Raw genomic sequence first — 6229 nt, 5'->3', positions numbered from 1 at the left:
CCTCTCTGGTTGACAGTTTCTAGTCTGTTTCACCTCTCAGTGTGGTCAGAAGTGTGCATCTGTAACCATACCCAACAGAGATGTCACAAGGTCCTGGAGTACATATGTACTTCACTGGAGCAAGGTCAACAAAAACAAGATGTTGGGAGGGTGTTAAGTTACTCTTTAAAATATGTTACTATGTCAGTCTCGTATTTATGGCTTGTTCCCGCTGCCAGTGGCGGCACCAAGGGCACTTATGAGTCACATTTGCGTAAGATGCATCTGAGTAATGAGTTCTGTATGCATAATATGCTTTTATCTGATATTTTATATTAGGTACTATTCATTAATGTATATTTTTTATAATAGTTCATGTGAAAGAAAGTGATTTTCAGTGGGCCCATCCACTGCCTGCTGCTGCAAGGGCAAATAAAGTTATTGCAATTTTAAAGCCATTCAATATTATGAAGTTATGGAATGGTAAATTTCCGCTACAATTCTACAATATTACTTTGTCCTGCTCATTTTCATGTAAGGCTTAGTGCTCAGACACACATTGACATACATTTCCCATTCATGTCCTATTGCACAACTGAAACACCAACACACACATCATTGTCTGACTTTTCTAGAGGCAGAAGATTGGACAGAAGTCTCTATGCTTCAAGCACACCCCTGCTGTCATCTGAAAACCTCTGTTTTAGGTTAATTTGAGGGATTATATGGTCTTTAGGATGATGAAACCTTTCATTGATTCTGGTAAAGCTGATTCTGTGGAGGTACAAGGTTTTCACTCTCAATATTGATGTTTGGATTTTGATGTTTATTTTGTGGGTAATGATAATCTTTCCAGTCCCATGTCCCTGAGGAGGAACTAACACTCATGGTGTTCATATACGTACGTTCAACCACAGTCAGAATGTGCACAGATGGGAACATTGATGCTTTCCAGGTCATAGCTTTCTCTCTCAACTGTACAGCTGCCAATCCTCAGTGCACTGAGTATTAGCACAAAACATGAAACTAACTACAATATGTCTTACAAATACGTACAGTATAATTATGTATAAGAAAATAAATACATAAAACATGCTTATTTATGCACTGGTGCTGTTATCATAGCTGGAGCTGTATCACAAGAATATACAATTTATTGTATTATATTAATTATATTAATTGTATTGTATTGTATTAAGCTCACAACTGAGACTGTCAGAGGATTGGATTTTTTTTACAACCAGTGGTAATTTGTTAGGCTCTAGTTGTAGTTGCAGTGTTGTAGTAAACAAACATCTCTGTTACAGTAACTGCTGGTGAAAATTTGCTAGTTGCTTTTGGATTATTATTGTTGTTATATTCAAGAATTTCCTCCTCCATCAAATCAGTTCTAAGACTGAAGATGTGTTTGGCTGACACCAGCAATCCAGACTGAAACTATCTGGCTGCTCTGTAGATGGCCTCATGCAGCCTTAAAGGGAAACTCCACCAATTTTACTTGTCAGGATCAGTTTATTTGTCATGAGGAATCCAGGTTTCTACAGTTAAAATAAATAAGTTTAGGTTTAAGAGTTTGTAATGTAGGCTACATGAAAAACTCGTTTTTGACAGATGTGATGTTTGTCAGGCACGTGTTACTGACTTGCAGGTTGGACACATTATTTATAAGTGTAGGATCTAGTATTTGGGAAGTTTGACTAATACTAGTGAATAAAATCAGGATATCATCATTCTGCTTTATTTTTCAAAGCAGAATATTTGTATATATGTTAAAACAGGTCTGGATAATCTTATCTCCAAACCCTGTGCCATTGACAAAACAATGAAAAGCACCATTACCAACATTGTAGATGTCTAACATAGACTCTGAAGTCAAGGTTAATGTGCAATATCAAAACTAGGATCCTCAAATGATGTGGGTTGTACATTAGGTGATTTGCCTTTATTACGCTTCTGTCAGATCATTAAGGCTAAATGGTCATAAATAGTGTGAAAGAGCAAATATCCACAGGCTCATTAAAGCTTCTGTTTCTATTATTTTACAGCAACGACAATCGAGTCATCCAGTCCACACCATACACACAGCACAAACAAACCTCTTCTCCTAAACAGCTGGTACGTGTGTGTGGGGACTGGGCACACATACACACAGACACACACACGATGCCCGTGTTGAGAGAGACCTCTAGAGGATCACCGTCACCAGGAAACTGACACTGCTGGAGTAAACAAGGCGCTTGCTGTATGCAACGAATCAGAATTGTTACCACTCGTGTGTGTTGCTATTGTGGCTATTTTGGTAGAATAGGTGAAATTATCAAAAGCTGCTTTTGGCTTTTTGCGATGCCTGCACAGTCTGTATTTGGCTGCTGTTGTTTGGTTTACAGTTGTTTTGCAACATTATTACACATTAATGTGAAGCTTCATGATTTCCGGAAGGTAATGTCTCCTTTCACCTCCAATAAATCACCACTATGACTCCTTGTGGAGGGAGATGGCAGTGCAACAGAGACTGCATGAATATTGCATAGCATTGTATGTTTATTGTTATTGTATGTTATGTGCAAGAAAAGCTGAATGAAAATATTCAATAATGATTTATATTATCCTCAAATATGACAACTAATCACCAACCTAGCAGAAAAAAGTCAATGTCCTATCTCTTCTGTTGAACTGCAGAAGATTTTAATCTGGAATAACACATTTATATATAAATATTTTTTAGGGATATCCTCCTGGTTGATTTAATTTATGCTTTTTACACTTGTCACCACCTGCATCAGACAAATTAGCACTTGAAGCATCACTTAATCTGTAAGACGATCACAGGGTCACGAAAAGGCCGTAATTAAAGACACACACACACTAGTAGGTAATTGAAGTCAGGGTGTCAGGTGTTGTGGCAAATAGTCTTAAGTCGGAGGTGCTTAGTCTTGTTATTTCTATCTAGAGAAGAGAAAGAAAGATAACAAAAGGTAGATTTTCATTGCACTTCATCTATTGTCTGCCTTTCTTTCTCAAATACAGTTTATAGATAAAATAGAAGCGGATTAAAATGTTCCCATCTTATTTGTTATTTCCTCTGCATCACTCTTTCCATCCCTCCTTCCTGTGTTTGTCCCAATCTTTAATTACACACCCACAGACTGACGTCACCAATTATAAGGCTAGACAGTGGCAGCAGGCATTGTGGGTAATCCTGGTGGCCACCGTGTTTCATTCTGAATCAGGAGGCGCCTCTCCTGCTGGCAGTCCAAAGGCCCTGCCCAGCAGGACATCCCTAAACCCTCCTCAGCACTGCACCACACACTGCTGCTCCTGACAAATGGACACTATATAAGAGGATTGCCTCATTCATTCTGGCCAAAACACACACATGATCTAACACGCATCAACAGACATACAAACACATCCACACACACATGCCACAGTCACAAACCAATGCACACAAGGTCAGCACATCCTTCCAGACATGTAATGAGCAAAACATATTAAAGTGTGTTATGAATACTGATTAAGTTTTAACAAACTTTAAAATGTGTGAGCATATATGCAAATATGCAGGCAATACTAATATAAACAAGACTTGTGCTAAGTCAGTGGAGTTCCAAAGTCAGTAGGATTCATCATCTGGGGACCACTATACAAAGTTTAATGGTAATTCACTATATAGTTGTTGAGATATTTCAGACTAAAGTGATGGACTGAAAGACTGACATTACAATCCCTAGAGCAGGTCTCCTATTCTTATTATATAATTTAAGATGATAAAAGGGTTAACCGCATTAATGTGGTTGCCAAATCTTAAGTCAGACTCGGACTATGCCAAGATTCCTGACTTAAGCTTTTAATTGACAGTCTAACTACTAATTGTTTGCTATGTATGTTGTGGAGTACTTAAAAACAATTTATTTTTGTCCATGTTGAGAAAAGATTCTTGAGAGATTCAGTCATTAATCTTTTCTTAACGGGATGGAAGTCCTCTGGAGAAAGTGATACGTAAAGCTGAGTATCGTCTGCATAATTAGAACCCTGTATGAAGTTTTAGATTGTTCGGACCTCCAATAGAGTCAAAAAGTTCCTCTTCTGTAAATATGATGTTCAATGTTCTAGTCAGTCCAACAATGTTTTGTCACCCACTGCTGTACTGAAGTCCAGAAGAACAAGGACATAAGTCTTGTCTGCAACTGAGCTCATGCAAAGATCACTAGCAAGAGCTGTCTCAGTTCTGTGACTCTGACAGAATCCAAACTAAAAGATGTCATAAAGGCCAGTGGTAACTAGATAATTATCAAGCTCATGGAAAACTATATTTTTCAAGGGTCTTATAGGCTTCATTTCACATGAATAGGCTGTGTAGGCTCCCTTTGCAGTCTGATTTATAAGTGTTTTTAAAGTGGCTCTTCTTGGTTTATGGCAATGTAAACAACACTGACGCTGAGAGAGCTCGGGCTGTTTCCTTTGTATGGTATCAGTTGATCTGCAGAGGATCAGAAAGATAAACCATGGAGAGAAGATAGGAGACAGAAAAAATGACAGGAACTTTGTTGTATTATTCATTATGACTTAGCTAAAGCAATAGGGAGACCGAACAGTCAACAAAGAGACAGAAAGAAGAACAAAGGCAGATGTTATCAGACTAAAGTGCTTTGAGAGACTGAGTTGATGAATTGATTAAAGTCAAGGCATTTCTTTTTCATATATGTGTGTCCGTGTGTGTACGTGTTTTAGTGTTTGGATGAAAGGTAATTGGCTTCAGCTTCAAAGGAGCATTGGCAAAAGACCCAACCAGTGTTTTTAGTCCCTCAGACAGTTGATAAAGACCTAACTACACACACACACATTCACACACACACACACACACACACACACACACAGCTAAGCCTATTACAATGACGCAAAGAGTCCTGCAAGAGTACACAACATCCAAAAAGTAGCACACAGCTGCAGCTTCGTGCTCAGACTGATGCAACCTTGACTGACCTATTGCATGTGTACAAAAATGCTCATGTGGTTGGTTAAACTTGGGTCTTTAAAAAACAACCGAGCAACCAGTCTTATCTGATTTGAATAAGTATTGTGTGATAGTTTGGGATATTAATTATTTAAAGACATGACGATAAGATGCTGAAGACACACCTGAGAACAGAAGTGTTGCAGAGGAAGTGAAAGCAAGGTTTGTATATTGATCTGCTCCCACTCAGGTGTCATTTCAGACGCAGAGTTATGGGACAAACACAGCATTTGTCGGGACATTCTTCCACCATCCATCTGCGGTTGCGGAGCTTGTGCTTGTAATACAAACATGAATCTGTCTGGGCGTTTGTCGTGTGATATATTTTGCCAAAGGTGCACCCACACAGTTCAGGCATTAAGATTCGTCTCTTGTGTGTGTCTCTTTACCCCTCCTTAAGGACAAACTTTGGTCTGATGATGACTCAGAGATTCTTCCTTTATATGTAGTGCTCCATTTCTTTAGCAAGTGATTTCCTTCTTATGTGAGCAGAGGAAATGAGAAACGATAAACAACAGGCTCCATCCCAGAAAGCAATAATCTGGATATGAGAGAGATGATGAGGAAGACAACAATGTAGTTACAGAAGCAGCTGCTGTGAAGTCAGTTTTCTCACAGAAACAGATTTTTCACCACCATAGATAATGGTGAGGTTAGTAAAGTTATCAAGAGGTCATAATTAAGCCTTTTATGGTCTCATCCATTATTATTTGCATTTCGTTGGGCACTAACAACAATAAATATAATTCATCTGAACCCACAGTTTTCAATTTGTGAGCCTCTACCAAGTGGTTGATATGTTCATTAAATATAATATTTTTTTCGTGGACAAGAGCAATGTCTAAAACCGATTAAATAAATGTAACATTACTGTGAAACATTTTGTTTTCATTTTTGAGTAAAATTAAAAAACTGAACTAAAATGAAAATGAAATTAAATGAACTAAAATATTTACAATGTAATAATCAGAAGCTGCCTCACAGTCACACACATCTTTCTTGTCCAAACTGGGCAGTGATTTCTGACATCTACCGATCATTAGAGCAGGGTTTTTTTTTTTTATTCAAAGGTCATCAGCCTTTTTGGGGGGTATTCACTGACATCATTCTATTCAGTAAGCCCTCTGAAACTAACTAAATTAAAATTATATGATTTAGTTACTCTACCATAAAAAGAACAGGTAAAAAAAATAATTACTATTAAATAAAAACTGGTGCACACTGGGTTTTTTTTTT

This window comes from Morone saxatilis, unplaced genomic scaffold (genome assembly GCF_004916995.1).
Source record: "Morone saxatilis isolate NCDOM2014 unplaced genomic scaffold, NCSU_SB_2.0 Contig14, whole genome shotgun sequence".
NCBI classification, from domain to species: domain Eukaryota; kingdom Metazoa; phylum Chordata; class Actinopteri; family Moronidae; genus Morone; species Morone saxatilis.
This window is presented reverse-complemented; position numbering follows the sequence as displayed.